The following is a 26,267-nucleotide window of genomic DNA, read 5'->3' as shown; positions in this document are numbered from 1 at the left end:
ACCTGATGTGTCACTGGCTAGGTTTCCTCCACTGTCCAACAAGCTCCTTCATTGGCTGCAGTGGGGACACTCCCTCAGACCCAGTGAATCACACCTGGAAACATGTGACAGGCAAACTAATAGATCAGGCTCCCCTGATAAGCAGCAGGAGCAAATAGATGCTTTTACCCTGCACCTACCTAACTAGGAGGGTGCTGCATACTAGATCGCTGTTTAGTAGAGTCCTACTGAAGGGTCAGGGGTGATAATAAAGTCCCCACATAATACTAAGCTTCCCTACTGATATTTGCGGATTACCTTCATAGTTTTGGTAAAAAAAACGTTGTTGACCGGTATTAGGAGCGTAGACACTTGCTATTGTAAAGGGCTTGGAGTTGATCGCACAAAGAACAAGGAATCTGCCCTGAGGGTCTGCAATTTCAGAGATTACCGTGTCCTATACAGCTATCAGTACTCCATTTGTTTTGGATTCCGCATTAGCCAAAAAAACGTGGGAAAATTTCCGGTGGGTACATTGAGGTGAGGCCATTCTGCTGAAGTGAGTCTCCTGCACACATAAGATGTCGCAGTTGTATCTCATCGCCTCCTGCCACAATGACTTCCTCTTCATTGGATGATTAACCACTTGTTGACCGCCCACAGTACATTTACTGCGGCAGTCAGCCCCTCCTGGGCAAAGCGACGTAGTACTACGTCGCTAGCCAAGGAGCCTGAAGGGGCGAGCGCGTGCCGCCGGAGGCGCGCTCCCGCCCCCGCTCGTTCCCCTGCATCCCCGCGCGTGTGACCGGCAGGTCCGATGTCCGCCGGTCACTCGCGATCTCCCGGTGCAGAGGGAGAAAGGCAGGTGGCTGATGTAAACAAAGCCGTCTGTCATTCTCCCTGGTGTAACTGCAGAGATCATACGATCCTGCTATGTAGGATCGTATGTCTCTGTGGTGTGAGGGATTAGCTCGGTGGTAGGCGTATGGGTGACCCCTTTGGGGGTGCGTTTTCACAGAGATAGCCGATTAGAGGTTGAAAAACAAGACTGATTTATTCATGCAATTTACTTAACACAATTGCAAGCATCAAAACAGCCAAAATAAAATAAAAGACAAAATAAATCCTTGCCTCTGTGGGCGGCTACCTTCTCACAGCTGGAACCTACCTAAGAAGTCTTTCCAACCTACTGTTGGGCCGACACTGCTGATCCTACAGCAGACACTCAAATGTCCATTTGTTTGCTTTTCACACAGCACAAACATTGTCCATTGAACATGTCCCTTTGTTTTCTTTCACACAGCACATGTTCATTTATAACAGGATCCTTTACTCTTCAGATTCTTCACATGGAACACAGTTCATTTAACAGGTCCCTTTACTCTTCACACTCTTCACATGGAACACTTCTCTTCACACTCTTCACATGGAACACTTTGTCTTCTCACCTTTGAGACGTCTTCACTCGTGGTTACCCTCCTTAGCTTCACATCGCTTTAGGGGGTCTTCTCCCATGCTCACCAGCTTGTCGGGAGGCACACATCCGACTGTCCCCCTCTCCCAGCCCACACGGCGACAGGCGGCAGCAGTCCTTCTCCCATGCCCACACGGCGTCGGGAGGTACACGTATGTCTGTCCTCCTCTTCCCAGCTCACACAGCGACAGGAGGCAGCACTCAATAGATTTTCTCTGGACAAATTATAGAGTCCTTGATCTCATTCTGAACAGCTGAATGGTTTTCAACTTCCTGCTGGCTCTCTCTGCAGCCAACACCCTATAGTATCAGTGAACTTTCAAAGCAGGTGGGAATGTGTCTCCTCTCAGTGACTACATTCCCAGATTTACCTGACTTCCTGTCACATACCCCCCCCTCTTGTTTCAACCCTAGGGTTGGGACACATATTTCCAGGCACGCATGTGTCAGGCACTGCTGACTCACTGATAAGCCTCCTATTATCCTCAAGCTTCCGGATGAAACTGTTTTGTCATCTTCATTGACAGATTTCTCATAAATGCCACACAGTTTGTCTCTCATCTCATATACACATTCTTCAACTGCATTTTTGGCATCATTTTGCTCCTTCTCGTTTCTGTCATCTTCATTGACAGCTTTCTCATAAATGTCAGACAGCTTGTCTCTCATAACCGTCTGTCCAATCCACCATGGAGGACCGTGATCCATAGGCAACTCAATTGGGCTAGTCTTAATGTCTTCAACATTCTTAAGACGCCTCTCTCTGCAATCCATAAATGTTTTCCACAAAACTTTGAGAACCTTTGCTTCACTAAGCTTTGTTCCAAGTAGGGACTCTTGACATCCCTCTGTGACTTGAGTTGCCTCTCCATACATCTGTACACAATCATTGACTTTTTGTTGTAAAAGGGAATGATCTTCCTTCTTGAGCTTTGCTTGCTCTAAGATGCTGTGCAGAGGATTTTCCAATTGAGACAACAGGCTGTCACACATTTCTTCAAAGTGACCCCTGTTCCTTTTCCCAGAGATATCAATATCATTCACCAAACATTTCATATTCATAGGCAGATCGGAAGCATTTGCACTCATCAACTTCTTAAACTTTTCGCCCTCCTGAGCGAGTCGCAGTAAAGGCCTACTATTTGATTTGATATTCAGTTTATATTTCTTGCCAAACTCTTCACAGAAGTAGTCAACCAGATCATCAACTTTCCTTACACCAACATAGGGGTTAAAGGCAACAACACAGTTGAACCCAGCGATCTGGGTGGTATCCATTATAGACCTCCTCTCTGCATCAGTGAAGAAGCATGGAACTGCAACACATTCTTTTACAGGTTTCTTCAATGCACTTTCTGCTGAACTATTTGACCGCTCAAGGTCACCTAGTTCTTTTTCTCTATCTGAATTCCACATGGAATGCATCTCAAGATCACGATCAAACTTCTGCCACCCGTCTTTCACCAGTTCCATTTTGGAAACACTCCCTGAAAGGCACTTATTCATTTGCTTCACGTTTTCACCAACAGCCTTAGTTTTCCCCACTAGGTTTTCAGCCTGAACTGAGAAATCATCACATTTCTTACTCAGCTCCTTTGTTTGCTGAAGCTCTAATGATACATTTTCCAATGCTTGAAGTTTTTGAAGGAACGGTTTATTCCAAAGGGGTGATTCAAGCCACATGTCATCACATTTCTGAGGCTCACTCAGGACAGACCCCAAAACACTGATCCTTTTAAAAACTGCATCAGGCACACTATCCCCTCTTTGGGACAGATCCTCTGTTGCCTGGAATTCCTCTTCCAGTTCCTGCAACGGAATCTTCATCTCTTCTACTTGCTGTTCTAAGGCTCGCTTAGACTTTTCTAGCTCCTGAACTCTTTTCACAACATCATCCTTGGAGCTGACCAATTCTTCCATTTCTGTACGCAGCTGTTTGTTAACACTTTCTAGTTCAGCCTTACACTCTAGAGCTTCCTCCAAAGAGCGAGCCAAGAACAGGGCTTTGCTCTCGTTATCACGCACCTCCGTTTCTGCACGGGCGCGTTCTTCTGCATATTTTGCAGACACAGTCTTCTCTTCACCAAGCATCTGATCAAACTTCTTTTTCACATCTTCAACACACTGTAATGAACCAACGCTTTCTTCCATGCGTTTTTTCATATCCGCTATCTGAGCTTGCAATGTTGCGACTTGCTCTGATAGGTTTTTCTTTGCTTCCGCCTCCTTTTTTAATTGTTCCAGGAAGCCATTTTTCTCATCTTCCATTTGTTTGAGCTTTGTGCTAAAACTCAGCCTTTGACACCTCTCTTCCTGTAAGAGTTCCTGCGTGTCTTGCAGCTGCGATTCCAAGATAGAAAAATCTTCCGCAATTTCTCTAGATTTGCTGTCTGCTTGAGAAAGCTGATTTGTAACATTGTCCAACTCAACCTGCAGTCGGTTTGCCTTCTCTGACAGCTTAGCACACAATCGGTCACCTTCTGACACCTTGACTTGCGATTCCAGAAGCTGTGCCTCTACTTTTTCCCTCTTATGTTCACAATCTTCTTTTCCCTGCATAAGAGCCTTCACCTCATTGGCTAGCATCTGGGAATAAGAATGTAATTCTGCCACACAGGCTTCTTTCTCCTTTAACTGCTGCTGGACACGTTGGGCTTCCCCTTTCCAACTTTCACAGTCCGCACGCCATTCATTTACCACATTGCTTAAAGTAGTGAGCTCATACACAGTACTCAGTAATTTAGCCTCTCTTTCACTTTTCTCTTTGTCGTTGAGAGACAATGTCGCTTTCAGAGCAACATTCTGTTCCTGCGACTCCTGCAGGTCTATTTTTGTAACTTCCAAACACTGAAGACTTTTTTCCAGCTGATTACGCAACTCCAACATATCAGCCATACTTTGCTTCTGCAAAGTCTGAATTTCACTTTCCTTTTCCATGAGGATGGTATCTTTCTCCATTATAGTCTCTCTGCGTTTTTGCAACTCGACCAAAAGAAGAGCAGTGGATTCTTCCCACTGTAACACATGAGACTTGAGTAGTTCATTCATTTCCTGCAAGTTTCTATGCTCCATTTTAAGCAATTCCAAGGCTTGTTCCTTTTCTTCCATTTTCCGTTGCAAGGCATCCAACTCAGCCCTGCACACATACTCGGTTTCTTCCAAACCGATGGCCTCCATTGGCTGCTGGCGTCTCTGTTTCCAGCCTGCCATGCTCTCTTGGTGAGCCTTTTGCTGAGCTGCAAAGCTCCGCTGAAAATCCGCATTTGCCTGCTGTTGAGCTGCATTTGCTTGCTGTTGAGCTGCATTTGATATAATCAGATGTTTCAACATCTCCTCCATTTTGAGTTTACTTTTCATCTGAGCACACTGCGTCTCCATAGCAGTTTCATCAGTGTTGCTAGGGACAACAACCTTCCTCTTTAGTAGACTCTCTTTAGGCATGGATGGGGCTGGTTCAGACGGCAACATCCCCTCCATCCAAAGAATCCGGTCTCTCATTTCATCTATCTTTGCATTTTTCAGGCGTTTGGACCGCCCCATCTTCAATAACTCCACAAACAAATTTTTCACAGTCCAGCAAACAATTTTCAGACCACTGTCTCTTCAACACATGTAGTTTTTCTCTCTCTTGCAGGATCTCTTTTCCTGCGCACACAGTTTGTGCAGTCACTTGCACCAGACACAACAAAGTTCATCAAAAAATTTTGAGACCGCTGTCTCTTTAAAACACTTTTTTTTTTTTTTTTTCTGTCAGGATCTTCTCTCCTGCACACATAGATTGTGCAATCTCATGCACCAGATAAAGTTCATCAAACATTTGCACTTCCTTGCAGGGATCTCTGCTTATGCCCACTGCATACCTCCACCATATGTGAGGGATTAGCTCGGTGGTAGGCGTATGGGTGACCCCTTTGGGGGTGCGTTTTCACAGAGATAGCCGATTAGAGGTTGAAAAACAAGACTGATTTATTCATGCAATTTACTTAACACAATTGCAAGCATCAAAACAGCCAAAATAAAATAAAAGACAAAATAAATCCTTGCCTCTGTGGGCGGCTACCTTCTCACAGCTGGAACCTACCTAAGAAGTCTTTCCAACCTACTGTTGGGCCGACACTGCTGATCCTACAGCAGACACTCAAATGTCCATTTGTTTGCTTTTCACACAGCACAAACATTGTCCATTGAACATGTCCCTTTGTTTTCTTTCACACAGCACATGTTCATTTATAACAGGATCCTTTACTCTTCAGATTCTTCACATGGAACACAGTTCATTTAACAGGTCCCTTTACTCTTCACACTCTTCACATGGAACACTTCTCTTCACACTCTTCACATGGAACACTTTGTCTTCTCACCTTTGAGACGTCTTCACTCGTGGTTACCCTCCTTAGCTTCACATCGCTTTAGGGGGTCTTCTCCCATGCTCACCAGCTTGTCGGGAGGCACACATCCGACTGTCCCCCTCTCCCAGCCCACACGGCGACAGGCGGCAGCAGTCCTTCTCCCATGCCCACACGGCGTCGGGAGGTACACGTATGTCTGTCCTCCTCTTCCCAGCTCACACAGCGACAGGAGGCAGCACTCAATAGATTTTCTCTGGACAAATTATAGAGTCCTTGATCTCATTCTGAACAGCTGAATGGTTTTCAACTTCCTGCTGGCTCTCTCTGCAGCCAACACCCTATAGTATCAGTGAACTTTCAAAGCAGGTGGGAATGTGTCTCCTCTCAGTGACTACATTCCCAGATTTACCTGACTTCCTGTCACAGTGGTTACATGAAAAGCCACACCCCTTTACAGTTAGAAGCACGCCCCTAGGGACACATTTAACCCCTGCATCTCTAATAAAGTTAAGCCCTTCCCTGCCAGTATCATTAGTACAGTAACAGTGCATATGTATAGCACTGATTACTGTAGTAATGTCACTGGTACCCCCAAAAGTGTCAAAAATGTCAGTCAAGGGTCCGATCTGTCCGCCGCAATGTCGCAGTCCTGCAAAAAAGATCGCCGCCATTACTTGTTAAAAAAAAAAAAACAATGAAAATGACATAAATCTTTCCCTTAGTTAGTAAACACAATAACTTCCAATCAAAATACGCTTATTGCGATTTTTTTTTTACCAAAAATATGTAGCAGAAAACAAATTGGCCTAAAATGTGAAAAAAATTTTGATTTTTACATTTTTTTGGGGGTGGAATTTCATATAAAAAAATGTGAAAAATATTATTTTTTCTAAATTTTCGCTCTTTTTTGTTTAAAGCGCAAAAAGTAAAAATCGCACAGGTGTTAAAATAGCACCAAAAGAAAGCTCTGATTGTGGGAAAAAAAGACGTCAATTTAATTTGGGTACAGCGTCGCACGACCGTGCAATTGTCCATTAAAGTCACGCAGTGCCGAATCGCAAGATAGGTTCTGGTCTTTGAGCAGCCAAATCCTCCGGGGCTTAGGTGGTTAAGGCCATTAGCATTAATGGATAGGAATGTTAGCCCCATGATTGTGTATCGGGGATCATGTAGGAGAGAGTGTATTGCATTTATTCACTGTGAGCTCCAGACGCCCTCTAGTGGCAAAAGCCGTTAACAACACGTTCCTTGAAAATCCCAGGTTATGCAAGAGGTGAGTGATTCGCAGCCACTGTGCAAAGCGTTAAGGCGACAGTACTCAAAAAGAAAAGAAAAACAAAAGTAGGTGAAATAGACATAACAACGTTTTCCAGTAGAGCAACCGGCAAAACCAGAGTTCACTGTTCCTAAGCAGTTGGGCGAACCGCCCGCATGCAGCATCCGCTGCTCAAGCTGTAATGGAGGGTTCATGGAGCTAAAATATACAGCTCCTCCATTCAGGGGATCTCAGTGGAGGCAATTTCACTTCCAGTTAATAATGTTTCTGTGCATTTTCGTTTGTTACCGTTTTCCACTCCTGTTCCACCCGGCCAGCTCTCCCTGAAGCGGGGTGAGGGGTCCCTTCCTCTAGGATTATCTGTCCCTGTTGCAACAGTGAGATGCCCTTTTCCAAGAAGTCTACAGTGTAGTTGCGACCATATTTTGTGACAATGAGTTTTGTGGGATAACCCCATTTATAGGTGTAGCACTACTCCCTTGGGAGCTGCTTGAAGCAGATCCCCCTGGGTTACCCATAGCAACGACTTGTAAATTCCTATTACTTTAAGGGCTTGGCTCAGTCAGTAAAACAGTCCAGGGGATTTGTTTTTTTTTTGTTGTTTTTATTTTAGAACTTGGGATGGGAGAAGGGATGAGTGGGATACTCCAACTTTATGAACTATGCACAACTGGAGGACTTCTAACTAAGTTGAGTGCAGCAAGGCCGCTGCTTCACCTTGCCACTGAAGTGAAGTATATGAGAGATGAACTATGTATTGAATTACTCTTCAGGGCCCCACTTGGCACCCCCTTTACTCTTGCTCTTCAGGGTTCTTCTAGGCACCCCCTTTACCCTTGCTAACTGTTTGAGCCAACCTTCTGTCCTCTGACTTCACTGGAGTAGTCCCCCTTCCTGAGCGGACCCCTTGGCAAGTCCCCTGGTACTCACAGACACTGTTTTTACCAGTTGACTCTGCCTGCAGCTCCACTGTCAGCTTTACAGGACCCTCAAGGCTCAGCTCCATACCTGGTTCACTAGGCCGACTGCCTGTGACCACTTTCCTCAGACTGCAAGAGGAGAGACAGCCATCACCCTCCGTCTGGGACTCGCAGTATATCTGCATGGGGCAGTCGGCAAGTGGTTAAGCAAGCTGAAGTTAGAAGCTGATTGGCTGTCATGTACAGCGGCACCAGATTCTGAGTTCTTCAGTTTTAGTAAATTCCCCCCACTGTGTGCATGAGGCCTTAAGGGCTCTTTCACACAGGCAGACCGTTCAGATCCGCCTGTCCGTTTTTTTGGCGGATCTGAACGGTCCCCTCATGCATCCCTATGGGGCATCAGATGTCAGCGGAGACATGTCCGCTGACATCCGATCCGTCAAATCTGGACGGATGGAAACCCTATTTTACATCCGACCGACGGTCCGTTCCCATCCGATTTCCCCCATAGAGATGCATATGGAACTGACAGCTGTCTCCGCACACAGCTGTCATCCTCCTGCTCAGCGGGGGATGGGCGGATCAATCCCCCGCTGAGAAAAACGGACGGAGTGTGTGAAAGGGTCCTAAAGGGTAATTCCACTTTCGTGGGGAAAAAAAAATAGCAAATAAAGAAAAAAACAATATAGCGTACACAAGTGCGACACAAATCATATTGTAATTGAATTTTATTAAAAATGACCTTTCCTTTTCAATCTGCAGCTGTTGTCATTTTCTGAAAATGTAATGCAATATGGCCGCCTGGAGCTGTTCTGTACACAGAATGTATACTGACCACACCCATAGAAACATCATTTCCTGCTTGTGTGATTGGCTCAACAATTTTCCCAGAAGTCTGCACTAAGATACAAGTCAGATTTCTGGCATCCCCTGCAACAAAAATGTCATTTTTGCTGAGATACTCCCAATAGGAACACGTCTAAAGGGATGCAGGCCCAGCAGCTTTCCTCATTAGTGCCCTGCAACTGCACAGCTGATTGATAATTATAAACCCACTCCCATTTGACCTACTCAGCACAAAGGAACAAACAATTATTTCTTCAGAATAACAGAAGGTAGAAATCTGCAACAAAGTTTCCTAAACTCCTTGTAATGTACAGAGATCACCCAGAGGGGAATGTTTTTTCTCAACAAAAGTGGAGTTACACTTTAAAGCAGATCGCCACCTTAGGAAAAAAAAATAATATCAAAAGTCAGCAGCTGCAAATACTATAGCTGCTGACTTTTAATAAAGCGGAGTTCCACCCTGAATTTTTTTTTTCACCGTCCGCTTGCTCTAAATGACCTGTAAAAGAATTGGATAATTACATTTTTTTTTTTATTCACTTGTTATTAAAGAAAATATACAGTACTCACCTTACTTCCTCTTCCTCCCTCTGTGGCCACTTCCTGCTTGCATTGATTCCTGGGAGCTGAACGTCATCGCTCCCAGAAATCAATGCGCCTGCACCGGCCCCGCTCGTCACTTCCCGTGCAGGCACGTCATTCCCTGTTGAACTAGCTTCTGGGCATGCCCAGAAGCTGTTCAGGGAGGACGCGCCTGCGCCGGAAGTGACGAGTGGGGCCAGTGCAGGCGCATTCTGGGACGAAGAGGATGCAGAAGAGGACACGCTGGCTTCAGCTGCCCACACCTGAGATGGCAGCGCTGGAGAAGAAATTTTCAAGGTAAGTATTTCTTCTAAAAGGTAAGTGCGACCCAGGACAGTTCAGAGGATAGCCATTGGGCTACGTCGGTTCGCGCAGGAGAGGCTGCCTGCCGCAGTAAATCTGGGGCGGGCGGTCTTAATGTGGTTAAGGGGGGAAATCTTCCGGTCCAGAAGTGTTTAAAGGCAATCCATATCCAATTCATAAGTAGAGGGTGTTTTTTTCAAGGCTGCCAGCAGGGGGAGTCCAAAAACAACTTTATAGTTCATATAGGTTAAGCTACGAAAAGACAGTTTTGAATGGATATCTGATCTTATAATCAGAATGAGACACATAATGATTTTTAAAATGACCAGGCGGCTTAATATATTTTTGTAAAAATAAGAGGATACATAAACCAACAGGAATCAGGTTACAATATAGTATTTACATCCATTTCCTCATTGGGACGTGTTACATTGTCAGCGGGTCCAGCAACCTAGTGTTGGTTTTACTATTCTTTTTTTTTTTTGTATATACAAAGCCTGATAGCTGCAGAGAAATCCTGGGGTTCCACTGTTACTGCAGCCTGTGTCCATTGTATGATTGCACAAGAATCTATGGATTTTGGACTGACAGGTTGAGTGCACTACTTAGGTTTTTATTGTGAGCTCGGAGTGAGTTCTGGAAGAAACCAACAGAGGAGATTAGAGTTTATGTCTAGTTGTAAAAGAAAGTCATTAGGGGAGTAGAGTGAAGTCAGGTTCTTAAAGAGATCAACAAGAGAGTTCAGAGTGAAAGCGGTAAGAAATCCAAAAGCAAACTTTTATTACATTGCAGCTTACCAATTCTTAGATGTGACGGCTGCATTCATTTTCTTTTTAGGCTTTCTTCCTTCTCTTTTCATCTGGTGATCCAGCCAACAAGACTGTGGTTTTTCACAGCACAATTTCTGCAGCAGAATGTATTAGTTTACATGAAGAAGACAAACCACTTAACACTGACTGGAGTGATTAACATAACCAGCTATTTGTTTTCACATAGTTACATAATTGGTAAGGTTTAATATAGACACCAGTCCATCCAGTTCAACCTGTAGTGTGTGAGTTTATGTCAATAGTAATTCTCATATCCCTGTATGTTGTTATTGTTAAGATGCCCATCTAATAGTTTTTTTAAACTATCAATGCTCCTTGCTGACAACACTGCTTGAAGAAGGGAATTCCACATCCTTACCGCTCTAACAGTAAATAACCCTCTACACAGTTTAAAGTTAAACTGCTTCTCTTCCAGTTTCAATGAATGACTTTGTGTCTTTTTAAACTCCCTCCTACTGAATAATTTTTTCCCTATGCTAGGGTCACCAATATGCAAATGCATATTTGTACATCCCCTCTCAAGTGTTTCCTCTCCAGAGAGAATAAGTTCAATGCTTGCAGTCTTTCCTCATACCTGAGGTCCTCTAGTCCCTTTATTAGATTTGTTGCCCTTCTCTGGACTCTCCCCAGTTCCGACACATCAGTTCCAACATCTACAACAACGGAATACTCAAGATGTGGCCGGACCCAGGGTTCAAGTCCTGGGAGAAAAAGTGTGGGAACTCACCCAAGATTACCATCCCCAACCTCAAAAATAAAAAAAAGTGTGTGTTGGTGTATATATATATATATATATATATAGATATATATATATATATCTATATATATATATATATATATATACCTCTTGAGGAGCGAGGGCCACTTTAGCAACTTGGTAACCTGTCGCGTGCCACGATGAGCAGAGTGGGCAGATCAGATGACAGGTCAGTGTCAGCATATGGCGAGCAGACATGGACACAGCCCACTCTACTCTATGGGCCCTCCAATCTGATCTGCCCAGACAGAAGGGGACGGATCCCCTTCTGTTTTTTTAAGTGAATCAAATCGGGTTCCTGCAGGTATCGCTGGCTGCTACTTTCCCCAGGCGGGTATGGCTGGTGGCTGCCAACTGGCTGTCCTCCAGAGCTGGTACTGCTGGTGGGTACTGATGGCTGGTACTGCTGGCGGCTAATACTGGCGGGTACTGTTGGCTCGTACTGCTGGTGGGTACTGGTGGTGGCTACTGCTGACTGGTACTGCTGACTGGTACTGCTGACTGGTACTGCTGGTGGGTACTGCTGGCGGGTACTGCTGGAGAGTACTGCTGGTGGGTACAATGGTGGGTTACGTATACACTGAGTTGCAAATTTGCAGTACGGGCGGGATTTATATCAGTTGGACACAACATCATTAAAACCCTGGATCTGTCGCATATTTCTTTGCAAAATAGACTTGATTTAAATTTACATATTAATTTGGCTCAATAGCACTAAGTGTCCTTTCACACAGGCGGTGCGCCCAACGGAGTCCATTTTGCCGAGCGGGGATAGATCCGCCAATCCCCGCTGAGCAGGTGGATGATAGGTCTGTCTCCGCTTTGTGTGCAAAGATGGAGCTGTCAGAGCCCTGCTCTCCTCTATGGGAGATTGTATGATAACGGACCGCCTGTCCGTTTTCCTGCGATCTTATCTGATCCGATCTTCGAGACGGATGGATCCATCAGTCTGGATTTCACATACAGGATCTGATCGGATAACAGAGGGTGTCAGCAGGGATGTCACCGCTGACATCCGCTGCTCCATAGGGCTGCATGGAGTATCCGATCCGGTCCGCCTGAAAAACTGACAGGGACCTAATCGGAAAGCCCGTGTGAAAGGGACCAAAGGCATATCTCTTTTGGTCTCCCTGTTTCTATCTCTCTCTTTCTCCTCGGTCTCTCTTTTTATTTCGTCCCTCTTTCTCCCTCTCTATTTCTCCTTTCTCTATCTCTCGCTCATCTCTATTCTTTCTTTCATTCTTCTCTCTTTCACTTGTTCTTTTTTTCTCCCCAATCCCTCTCTCTTTCCATCTGTCTCTTTATATCGCTCTATTTCCTTCTCATCTCTCTTTCTCTCTTCCTACCTCTTTTCTTCCTCTCTCTCTTTTCATCTTTCTCCTGTCTCTCCTTCCCTCCTCTCTCTCTTTCGCATGTCTCTCCTTCCCTCCTCTCTCTCTCTCTTTCGCATGTCTCTCCTTCCCTCCTCTCTCTCTTTCTTTCTCTCTCTCTTACCTCCCTCTCATCTGCAGAGTCGATGTTTCCTGTATGGCTCCTGTGCCCTGTCACAGGCAGAGTACATTTAATATCACTTCGCCTGTGACAGGAGCCGGCGCTATACAGCATCTGCTCTGCTTTCTGTAGTGGCAGCTCAGTTTACAGTGATGCTCGGAGATGGCGGGTCGGGAACCCGCAATCTGGGCTTACCGACCCACCATCCCAGAGCAGGAGGTGGCGCTGGGTTCGTGTAGGGGTTCGGGGGGAACTGGAATGGCGTTCCTGTTGTAGAATAAGTACAGGAACGCCGTTCCCACAGGACTCGAGCCCTGGCCGGACCAGAGTCTTGTACAGTGGGAGAATTACAGTTTTTATCTCTGGAGTGAATCTCCTTTTTAATACATACCAGTATTCTGTTGGTTTTGCTTGCAACAGCTTGACTTTGCATGCCATTGCTTAGCCTGTCATCCACTAGGACCCCCAGGTCCTTTTCCATCCTAAGCCACAGGTGGAGGCCACTGGAATTTGTTTCCCTACGCAACCTTTCTGACTGTTTTTCACTAGTTTTGCATTTGGCTAGGGTCAGTGTCACTACTGGTAGCATTAGGCGATACCTGGACCCTATAGAGGTTGCACAGGCATTCCAACTCCTCCAGGATGGTAATACCATTGCCAAAATGTTTGCTGTATCTCCCACCACAGTCTAAAGACCATGGAGGAGATTCCAGGAGACAGGCAGTTACTCTAGGAGAGGTGGACAGGGCCAAAGAAGGTCCTTAACCCATCAGCAGGACCGGTATCTGCTCCTTTGTGCAAGGAAGAACAGGATGAGCACTGCCACAGCCCTACAAAATGACCTCCAGCAGGCCACTGGTGTGAATGTCTCTGACCAAACACTCAGAAACAGACTTCCTGAGGGTGGCCTGAGGGTCCAACGTTGTCTAGTGGGCCATGTGCTCACTGCCCGGCACCGTGGAGCTCGATTGGCAGTTGCCATTGAACACCAAAATTGTCAGGTCCACCACTGGCGCCCTGTGCTTTTAACAGATGAGAGCAGGTTCACCCTGAGCACATGTGACAGACATGAAAGGGTCTGGAGAAGCCGTTGACAACATTATACTGCCTGTTATATTGTTCAGCATGACCCGTTTGGTGGTGGGCCATTGATGGTCTGGGGAGACGTATCCATAAAGGGACGCACAGACCTCTACAGGCTAGACAATGGCACCCTGACTGCCATTAGGTATTGGGATGAAATCTTTGGACCCATTGTCAGACCCTACGCTGGTGCAGTGGGTTTTGGGTTGCTCCTGGTGCACGACAATGCCCGGCCTCATGTCTTGGAGGATTAAGGAATTGATACCATTGAATGGTCCCCAAGCTCGCCTGACCTAAATCCAATAGAACACCTTTGGGATATTATGTTTGGTCCATTCGACACCACCAAGCTGCACCTCAGTCTGTTCAGGAGCTTAGTGATGCCCACAGCATAGTTACATAGTATTTAAGGTTGAATAAAGACAATAGTCCCTCCAGTTCAACCTGTGTAGGTGTACGTGTGTCAGTGACGATAATCATTTCCCATATCCCTTTATATTGTGTTCTTTGAGATGTATGACCCAGATTCTTTTAAATGTATCAATACTACCCGCTGATACCACCAATTGTGGAAGAGAGTTCCACATTCTTACCGCCCCGACAGTGGAAAAACTCCCTATGCAGTTTAAGGTTAAACCGCTTCTCCTCCAATCTCATTGTGTGGCCACGTGTCCTCTTACACTCCCTGAGACTGAATAGTTTTTTTCCTACGCTGGGATCACCATTGAGGTATTTGTAAATTGCTATCATGTCTTCTCTCAGGCGTCATTTCTCCAGCGAGAATAAATTTAGTGCTTGTAGTTGCTCCTCGTAATTAAGGTCCTCCAATCCCCTAATTAGTTTTGTTGCCCTTCTTTGGAGTCTCTCCAGCTCCAGCGCATCCCTTCTGAGGATTGGTGACCAGAACTTGACAGAATACTCCAGATGTGGCCAGACCAGAGTTTTGTAAAGTGGCAGGATTATAGTTTCATCTCTGGAGTATATTCCCTTTTTTATGTATGCTAATATTCTGCTGGCTTTGGCAGCTGCAGCTTGATATTGTATGCCATTGCTTAGTCTGTCTTTCACTAGGACCCCCAGATCTTTCTCCATCCTTGATTCCGCCAGAGGTTTTCCCCCTAGTGAGTAGTTTGCATTTATGTTTTTAGCCCCAAGTGCATCACCTTACATTTCTCCACATTAAACCTCATTTGACATGTAGTTGCCCACTCCATTATTTTGTTCAGGTCATTCTTTATGATTTCTATATCCTGATGTGAAGTTATTTCCCTGCCTTATTGTGTGTCCTCCACAAAAACAGAGATTGAGCTATTTATTCCATCCTCTCTATCATTTATGAATAAATGAAACAGAATTGGTCCCAGGACAGAACCTTGGGGTACCTCACTTACCACTCCAGACCAGTCTGAGTACACGTTATTTATCACCACCCTTTGGACGCGCCCCTGTAACCAGTTTTCTATCCAAGAACAAACCTTATGGTTGATGTCTGCAGACCTTAGCTTGTAGATTAAGCCTTTATGGGGAAATGTATCGAATGACTTTGCAAAATCCAGATACATCACAGCCACAGGCCTCCCCCTATCTAGATCGCAGCTCACCTCCTTGTAGAATGTTAACCGATTGGTCTGGCAAGAACGTCCCTTTGTAAACCCATGCTGATTACTACTAATCATACTGTTTTCCTCAGCAAATTCTTGGATATAGTCACTTATCATCCCCTCCTATAATTTACCTACTATTGATGTCAGACTGACTGGGCTGTAGTTCACCAGAATATGTCCTCCCTTTTTTTTAAATATTGGTACCACATTTGCTTTTCTCCAGTCAACTGATACAGTTCCTGTCAGTATGCTGTCCGCAAAGATTATGAACAATGGTCTAGCTATAACCCAACTGAGTTCTTTGAGGACTATCGGGTGTAAGCCATCTGGTCCTGGTGATTTATTTTTGGTAAGCTGATCACGTCCTTCCTTGATTCCAGCCTCTGTTAGCCACAGCGGTAAGCCCTGTGATGTGCTGCTAGCAATACTGTCGTGGTCAGTATACCGCTCTTTTTCCTGTGTAAAAACTGAAGAGAAGAAAGCATTTAGTACAGTTGCCTTCTCTATTTCCTCTGTAACCATCCTCCCTTCATCGTTTTTTATGTGTGCAATGTGCTCTGACCTCGCTTTTTTACTGTTAATATTGCTAAAGAATTCCCTGGGATTTTTTTTACTCTCCTCTGCTATGTGTCTCTCGTAGTCTTTTTTTAGCCGCCCTGATTTTGTTCTTAGTCATTGTCATGCTGAAAGACCCATCAATGACCCAATATGCTTTGGGATTTGTCTCTCTGCTACAGACTGACTTTACCGCACTGAGGGGCCAATGGACAGGGCCATGTATTGTAAAATCTTGGATGAGAACCTTCTACCCATTGGCCCCTCAGTGCGGTAAAGTCAGTCTGTACCTTTAGCAGAGAGACAAATCCCAAAGCATATTGTTTCCACCTCCATGCTTGACTGTAGGGATGGTGTTCTAGGTCATAGTCAGCATTTTTTTTCCTCCAAACATGGTGAGTCCCCCTCCTCAAGAAGGCACATGTACGGGCACATCTGAAGTTTGCCAGTTGACATCTAAATGATTCAGAGAAGGATTGGGAGAAAGTGGGGAGCACAAGAACTCTAAATTTCAAATGAACAAACTTTTCTAAACTTTGCTTAATACTACAGGACATCAATTGGGACCTAACCCTAGAAACATTGAACACAGAGGAAAAATGGGAGTGCTTTAGGAACATATTAAACAAAGGTATCACACAGTGCATTCCAATGGGAAATAAATATAGAAGAGCCAAGGTCAAACCTTGGTGGCTAAACATAAAGTAAAAATTCTTATTAGAGAAAAAAAAAATGTAAAAGTGTAAATTTGCTGTCCCCTCAAAATAGCTCAACACACAGCCATTAATGTCTAAACCGCTGGCAACAAAAGTGAGTACACTCCTAAGTGGAAATGTCCAAATTGTGCCTAATTAGCCGTTTTCATTCCCCGGTGTCATGTGACTCGTTAGTGTTACAAGGTCTCGGATGTGAATGGGGAGCAGTTGTGTTAAATTTGGTGTTATCACTCTCTCATACTGGTCACTTGAAGTTCAACATGGCACCTCATGGCAAAGAATTCTCTGAGGATCTGAAAAAAAGAATGTTTTCTCTACATAAAGATAGCCTAGGCTATAAGAAGATGGGCAAGACCCTGAAACTGAGCTGCAGCATGGTGGTCAAGACCATACAGTGGTTTAAAAGGACAGGTTCCACTCAGAACAGGCCTCACCATGGTCAGCCAAAGAAGTTGAGTGCACGTGCTCAGCGTCATATCCAGAGGTTGTCTTTGGGAAATAGACGTATGAGTGCTGCCAGCATTGCTGCAGAGGTTGAAGCGTTGGTGGGTCAGCCTTTCAGTGCTCAGACCATATGCCACATACTGCGCGGCTGTCGTCCCAGAAGGAAGCCTCTTCTAAAGATGATGGACAAGAAAGCCCGCAAATAGTTTGCTGAAGATAAGCAGATTACTGGAACCATGTCCTGTGGTCTGATGAGACTAAGATAAACTTATTTGGTTCGGATGGTGTCAAGCGTGTGTGGCAGCAACCAGGCAAAGACAAGTGTGTCTTGCCTACAGTCAAGCATGGTGGTGGGAGTGTCATGGTCTGGGGCTGCATGAGTGCTGCCAGCACTGGGGAGCTACAGTCCATTGAGGAAACCATGAATGCCAACATGTACTGTGACATACTGAAGCAGAGCATGATCCCCTCCCTTTGGAGTCTGGGCCGCAGGGCAGTATTCCAACATAACGACCCCAAACACATCTCCAAGATGACCACTGCCTTGCTAAAGAAGCTGAAGGTAAAGGTGATGGACTGGCCAAGCATGTCTCCAGACCTAAACACTACTGAGCATCTGTGGGGCATCCTCAAACATAAGGTGAACGAGCGCAAGGTCTCTAACATCCACCAGCTCCGTGATGTTGTCATGGAGGAGCGGAAGAGGACTCCAATGGCAGCCTGTGAAACTCTGGTGAACTCCATGCCCAAGAGGGTTAAGGCAGTGCAGGAAAATAATGATGGCGACACAAAATATTGACACTTTGGGCCCAATTTGGACATTTTCACTTAGGGGTGTACTCACTTTTGTTAATGGCTGTGTGTTGAATTATTTTGAGGGGACAGCAAATTCACACTGTTATACAAGCTGTACACTCACTACTTTACATTGTAGCAAAGTGCCATATTTCTTCAGTGTTGTCACATGAAAGGATATAATAAAATATTTACAAAAATTTAAGGGGTGTACTCACTTTTGTGAGATACTGTGTGTATGTATGTATGTATGTATGTATGTGTATGTATATATATATATATATATATATATATATATATATATATATATATACACACACACAATTCTCATAGAAGGGGTTCGGGGAAGATTGTCAACGGTCCACAGGTTAGGGGATGTAATATTTGCCTTGCCCCAGTTGCTAGCAACCCATGCTACGCCACTGCCAGAGGACACTGCTGTAATCTTTGAGTCTTTTTTGTACAGTTTTTGTGTTACAGATAGCACTTGTGAGCATTGTTGTATAATTACAACCATTATAGAATTTTTGTAATTGCAATAAAGTTTTTTTTCCTGTGAATTGTCTAGGTATGAGAGACCGGCTCAGTTATTTATACCCTTTTTTTTTTCAGATGGATATACAAGAGCCGATGTATGAACTTTAGAGCGTTGTGTATCCCGATGACTTGAAAACATTAGGAAGCATGTGGAAGTTTCAGCTCCTCCTGAACATTTACTTCTGAAATGTGCTTATTGAACAGACTGGCCCTTTGATGGTACAGCTGTGGTTCTTGTCAACCACTTCAAACTGCAGGGATTGGGGACCCCCTCAGCAGTAACATGCACTGTAATGAGCTTGTTCTGGAATAGCACCATTTTTAGATTTTTAAATTTTCTTTGTATTTATTTTTTATTGCAAAGCCAATTCCGTTAGTGAAGTAATGTTACACCTTCAAGGAAGCCCTATGTGCTTTCATATCTGTCTTATCTATATATAATACACTCTTCAAATGTGCTTTAAAATGCATGGTTTTCCCTTTTATGAACATGAAAATAATGGCGTTATGCTGTTGGGTCGGTATAATAATGCTATAATAATGCTATGGGGTTGGTATGAAATTATTTCCAGGGCTGAATTTTATTCCCAGTCCGGCCCTGTCCTCTAGGCAGGAAAGACTAAGATAAAAATCTCAGCCTTTCCAGCCAAGTACACGGCAGTGTTTACATCTGCCGGGCTGAACGTGATGTCATAACGGAATGTGGCCAGTCCACAACCAAAAGGGTTTTTTTCTGAAAAGAGGTAGATGTATCCTTTGCACTGTCCTGACTCTTTTGTAACCTTTACCTGCCTCTAAGCACTGTCCCTGTCAGACAGGGATACTGTCCCTATGCTAGCCACTCGCAGAAAGCGCACCAAACACAAGAGCCAGAGTCTTAAATAGACTCTATCAGGCCGAAGATGGCCTCCGGAGGCGCCAGCGTCCAAATGGACAGCTATCTTTCTGTGACAGCAGGAACCCATAGAGGAACCAAGTTCCTCACAACTTTCTTCCTCTTCTGCATTATCGCTTTGGTCGAGAGCCATTTTCAGTGGGAAGTACATGTACAATACTTATGGTGGCAGCAGTGCAGTGCCGGTGTTCTGTCAGAATACCATACCCTATCAGAAAACCATACCTCCGTCATTTCTGGTTGCGGATCAGCTGTGACTTTGTCATGCATCAGCTGTAGCCGCGTCACAAGTCCTACTGCGCATGCGCGGACTAGGTAGGGAATTTTGATAACATCGCAATGAGTCAGGCAAAAGTCCTTGTGCGCATGCGCACCAACGGGTCGGGCCGTGGCATCTTTTATAACAAACATGCATACGATCTCCATGCCCCACACTGCACCGGCCCGACACTGCACCGACCCAAAAATGGGACAATCCTATTCCCTACTCCCACGCGCACACCCACTGTCCATTTCATATCTATATGCCATTGTCGGGTCGGTGCAGTGTGGGGAATGGAGATCGGATAGATGTCTGTTATAAGAGATGCCGCTGCCCGACCCGTTGGTGCGCATGCGCACTAGGACTTTTGCATGATCCATTACGATGTTATCTAAATTCCCTACCTATTACACGCATGCGCACTAGGATGTGTGACGCGGCTACAGTTGGTGCATGACGAAGCCAAAGCTGATCTGAACTGGGAATGATGGAGGTATGGAATTCTGATGGGGTATGGTTTTCTGATAGAACACCGGAATGTAAACAAACTCCCAGCCGCTACATCTGCAGGGCCGGATGTGATGTCATAGCGTCACTCCCGGGCCTCTGAAAGTCATAGAGACTCCCGGGGACCATCTGGTTCACGGTATTCTCTATGGTAAACCATGACCGCCGGCGGATTCCTTTTCTGGATTCCTTTCTCACAGCCGCTACATCTGCCAGGCGGGACGTGACATCATAACATCGCTCCCGGGCCTCTGAAAGGCATAGAGATTGCCGGGGACCATCTGGTCCTCGTTATTCTCTATGGTAAACTTCCTCCGCCGGCGGATTCCTTTTCTGGCTCGCCAATCACACGGGAAAGACAGTAGAAGCACCAGAGGGCGGCGGTAGGGGGGCATTCCTTCTCGCTGCCTGTAAAAACAATCAAGTGGCTGAACAGCTGCTATGATTGTTTTTTTGTGCAGGGAATCGCCAGCGGAAGATAATTATATCTGAACGATGCCTTTAGCTCCACCCATCATTCAGATATCTCCACTCAAATTGGATAGGCATGGGCGGGTAGGCACACCCATCCGGAGCCAGTTACAAACAGTGATAGCGGTCTAAAGACTTGAAGATCCCGACAGCGCCTGCAACGAGGAATGGAATGTGGCCTGGCCAGTCCACAACCAGGAGTGTCCCTACTTTTGGAACCTTTCCCTACCTCTAAGCACTGTCCCTGTCAGACAGGGACACTGTCCCTACGCTAGCCACTTACAGAAAGCGCACCAAACACGAGAGCCAGAGTCTTAAATAGACTCTGTCAGACCGAAGATTGCCTCCGGAGGCGCCAGTGTCCATATGGACAGCTATCTTTCTGTGACAGCAGGAAATCATAGAGGAACCAAATTCCTCATAACTTTCTTCCTCCTCTGCATTACCGCTTTGGTCGAGCGACATCTTCAGTGGGAAGTACATGTACAATACTTATGGTGGCAGCAGTGCCGGAATGTAAACAAACTCCCAGCCGCTATAGCAGGCCAGGAGTTTGTTTACCTATTAAGTCCAGTTTTCAAGCTTTCTTGTAGATTTGATTTAACCACTTTAAGACCAGGAGGATTTTCCTGGTTAACGTCCAGGCCACTTTTTTCAACTTGGCACTGTGCGACTTTAACTGACAATTGCACGGTCGTGCAACGCTGTACCCAAATGAAATTTACTTTCTTTTTTCCCACAAACAGAGCTTTTTTTTGGCGGTATTTGATCACCTCTGCGCTTTTTTTTTTTTGCGATATTAATAAAAAAGCGCAAAATTTTGTGAAAAATTGACATTTTCTACTTTGACAGTTAAAAAATATCCAATATTTAATTTTTGTCATATATTTAGGCCAAAATGTATTTAGCTACATGTCTTTGACAAAAAAATTATATTTTGCGTTTGGTACAGTGCTGAAATTTGGTAAATGTTGAACTAAAAAATAGTAGAAATCATTCCACTCTGAAAAGCCAAAGGGAGATTTTTAATGGGAATGCCATGCTGTAACCACAAGCCTGACATTTGGCTCTCTGTTGTGGCATGGCCCCATTCACTTGGATGGGTCACATTAGGCGGTGATATTGCCCACTGAACACAACATTTTTTGCTTTTTGGAGTCCTTCGCTTCACGGCATGTGTAAAATTAAATTCGGACACCATTGGCGCTTACGGGGATGGGGGGGAGGGGGTCAAGGGGAAGTAAAGCAAACTCAGCCTCTATTGATGCCTGCACATGGATGACTGCAGCTGCACTTGGACTCTGACTTTACAAGGACTGAACATCCAGCGCTGAGATCAAAACCCAGGAGCCTGCATTCACTATATCTGATCTCCCACAGTACACAGAACATATGAATGCAATTATTTTAGTAAATACCTTTTCTCATCAGCAGTATTTAGCAGTCTTGTGACTTCTATAAGTGTCTGGGTAAAGCTTGTAGGAGGAATTTTCATTCTGCTCTGTCTGTCCTATGAGGCTGCAGGACCCCTGACCCTCTGTCTGGACAGTGCTGATTGGCCCTGTACTGATCACATGCACCCACCCAAGAAAAAAAAAACCCTAGCAATACACACCAAGCTGAGCATGTGCAGAGTGCTCCTAAGGCTCTGTTTTATCAGGAGATGGATTGGGGACAGTGGAAGAAGGGGAGTATCAGAGAAGACAGAATCAAACAGCCTATTTACACAATGCAGAGGATTAACCCCTTAGGTTCCACAGGGAGTATAACAAGTATGCTTTCCTGCATATACACACTTATTTTACTGTTGTGGATTTAGTAACACTTTAAGCCTGGTACACGCTAACAGTTATTTTTTGCTCAACCCAGTGGGCACTCGGACGTTCAGCACATTCCCCATACCACGGTTTTTAAACTCTGCATAAATGCCAACTTATGTCTTATTTCATGTAATTGTAAAACTTTTAAAATAAATTTTGCCTTTCATGTACATACTACACTATTGGCCTGCTTTATTATTCTGAGGTGGCGTGTCGCTATTGGGGAAGAAGGGAGGTCCAGTGTAAAGGCTTCTTGTCATCAGCACTGTTCTCTTGTGGAAAGAGTCTTGGAGTCAGCTCTGGATAGGAGACAGGAGAGGGGCCTTCTTAACACACCGTCAGCTGTGATTTTCTTGGCTATTTCTGACCACTCTGTAGCAGGAGGGTCAGATTTTCTGGTAAGCAGTTTGGTTATTACCACTGGGTAATTCTATCTTCTTCCCATTCTGCACACCGGTGTTTGGATGATTTGGGCCTGTTCTTTTTTCTTTTTTTTTTATCTGCATATTTTATATGTATTTATTCAGTATTGGCGCTGCTTCTTTTTGTTTTAGTGTTGAACTAAAAAAAAACTGAAGAGCTCAGGAGGAGCTGCTGTACTAACTATGCAATGCTAGCACAGCGCTCTCCCCCGCTGAGCTATTGTGTTCTGACAGGGGTACCCACCCCCCCGGGACCCACCCCCCCGGGACCCACGCCCCTCAAAACACACCAGTCAGCACTCACAGCCATTGGCTGAGAACGCTAATAGGATGCCGATTGGCAGGCCTTTTCTGCACAGCCGGCTTCTGTTGGACCGGCAGCCGTACACACGGGTCAACTGTCGCTGGGCCTCTATTGAACCGGCTGATGCCGCCCGATATTCGGCCTGTGTGTACTGGGCTTTACTATGCAGGGTGGAGTAAAGTTCCAACAGCAGGTCATCTGCTCTCCACCCCGTTCATTCAAAAAACAACTTGTATTCTGCTTACTGAATACAAGGAGTTCTGTGAGTGGAAGGGGTGTAGATGGACGTCATGATCCCTCCTCATCCAACCACTGAGAAAAAAGTCAGAATACATTCAGAGTTTACCCCAGTGATAGGCATGGAGAAAGAATGCACTATGCTAGTAAACTGCTGCCCTTTTTAAACGTGAGTGAACACATACAGAAATCAAAAATAATAATATAAATTAGGTGCCGGGAAGGGAAAGGGAAGTTTGTATAAGGCGCTACCTGATTGAGCAGGCTTCAAGTGGTAAAGTGCCCAATAATAAATAATTAAATATGAAATATAAGGGATCATAGACAAAATGTGATTATATAAGTAAATAAAAACAAGTAAGTGAAAAGAGTCCAATAACATCAATAGTCCAAGAAATGGAGTGAAACAAGTCCAGTGTAAATAAAGATGAAAACACTTTCAGGATGCCCCTCCACCAGGTACTAAAGGGACGTGATTACTTTTCACCCTGTGAGTAGTGTAGAACATATATATGCTCACCAGAAAATTTCAGGCCCCCAGGAGTCGGACCTATATAACTTTTATATTAGATATTCATATTCCACTGTTGTAACATGCAGGGTTATCCACAATCGGAGATCATCAATACATATGAGACTATTGCCAAAAAATATAAACAGAAAGATAACCTGCTTACATTAAGCAGTGCCCATCCTGGCACTGGTGAGAACTGCCACAAGCAACTAGAGAACTGACATTCCTCTCCGCATCAAACAGCTGACTCTATCCCCTGAATCTGGCTCCCGTGGTCGCGGCCCAGCGTGCGTTCCACCGGGAACGGATATGACGTCGCTGGATAACCGGAAGTTCAGAAAACAACCAGACCAGTGGTTATCAACAAATAAACCTCATCTGCCACATAGTTGCCCAATGAAACAGTGCATTGAGGTCAGCTTGTAAGTTGGAGACATCCTGTAAGGAAGTTATTCCACTGCAAAGCTTGGTGTCATCTGCAAAGACTGAAATGGTGCTTTTATTCCCAGACCCGATATAATTTATAAAGATATTAAAAAGTAAGGGTTCCAACACTGAACCTTGAGCTACACCACTGATAACCTTAGACCATTCAGAGTAAGTATCATTACCCACTACTCTCTGAATTCGGTATTTTAGCCAATTTTCTATCCATTTACAAACTGATCTTTCCAAGCCTGTAGACTTTACCTTATACATTAGCCGTGTGTGGGGAACTGTAAGAATTTTGCAAAATCCAAGTATACCACATCCACAGCCACCCCTCTGTCCAAGGTTTTACAAACTCCTCATGTATTTCATGAATCCATGCTGTCTGTTGCTTAAAATATTTGTTTTCAGCAAGAACTCATCTATGTGGTCTTTTATTAAACTCTTCAGTATCTTCCCGACTATAGACATTAAACTAACAGATTTATAGTTACTTGGCAAAGACTTTGATCCCTTTTTAAATATAGGCACCACATTGGCCCTATGCCAATCCAGCGGTACTATTCTTGTCATTAAAGAGTCCCTAAGTCCCTAAAAATTAGAAACAATGCCTTTGAAAGGGCAGAGCTCAATTCTTTTAGGATGCTGGGGTGGATGCCATCTGGTCCAGGCACTTTATCCACCTTTATTCTGTCTAAATATTTCTGGACCATATACATTTTGAGCTATTGTGAATCATTTAGGGCTGTGTCACTACTATCCTCATTATGTACATAAGATCCCCCGTGCTCCTTTGTATACACAGAGCTGAAGAAAGTATTTATTAAATTTGCCTTCTTTTTGTCCCCAGTCACCCACTCCAGATTATTTTGTAAAGGGCCTACATGCTCAGACCTGACCTTTTAACTAATAATATATTTGAAAAAATTGTGGGGGTTTGTCCAACTATCTTTTGCAATCTGTCGTTCGTTTTGCATTACTGCCTCCCTGATTTCCTTTTTACATATTCTGTTATATTCTTTGTAACATTTAAACGATGATAGTGTTCCTTGATTTTTATATTCTTTAAAAGCTCTTTTTTAACTGTGAGCCACTTAGGTTTCATTTTTAGCTTTTTTTCCATATTGCCCATGGGAATATATTTTGCATACAGTCTTTGTGAAGAATTCACATTTCTGTTCTGTGTTCATCGATGCCAAAATTCCCTCCCAATCTAAGTCCTGGAGAGCAGCCCTCATGCTTGGAAAATTTGCTCCCTTAAGGTAAGTGTTTTTATCTTTCCCTTATGTGTTTGTGGCTTACAGCTAACATGAACTTGTTGGCGCCGAGCACAAGCAAATATGTGGCTGCCAGGCATTGGCACCGAGCGGCTTCATATCTGCGTGCAATAGCGCCAAAAGAGCTGTGCCAAAAGCGCGTGTGGTGAGCGATCCCGGCACAGTGACCTTCTGCTAATGGAAACCTCCCGATTGCTGCATGGGATTAGGAGTTTTCCGATGATGTGACCACTGTGACAACCAATCATGGCAGTCACATGGAAAAAAGCCCCGCCTCCCAGCATTCTAAAGCTCCTAAAGTGGCGGCAGGAGCTGGTGCTAAGGGGTTAAATTATGTCATGTTATGGTCACTTCTAGCCAGAAGTTCTTTTTTATGAACATTAGTAATAGTCTCTGCATAGTTTAAGGTTACCAGGTCCAACAGAGCATAATTTCTAGTCGGGGCCTCTATAATCTGCACTATAAAACTGTTCCATATGGCCGTGCATGCCGGAGCAAGAGCATTTTTTCTAGCACCAGACCTCCCTTGTAATGCTAAATCGATGTAAATCGATGACCTTATAGGGAGCTTTTAAAATGTAATTTATA

The sequence above is a fragment of the Pelophylax lessonae genome (genome assembly GCF_965119305.1).
Source record: "Pelophylax lessonae genome assembly, chromosome: 2".
Taxonomy (NCBI): Eukaryota; Metazoa; Chordata; class Amphibia; order Anura; family Ranidae; genus Pelophylax; species Pelophylax lessonae.
This window is presented reverse-complemented; position numbering follows the sequence as displayed.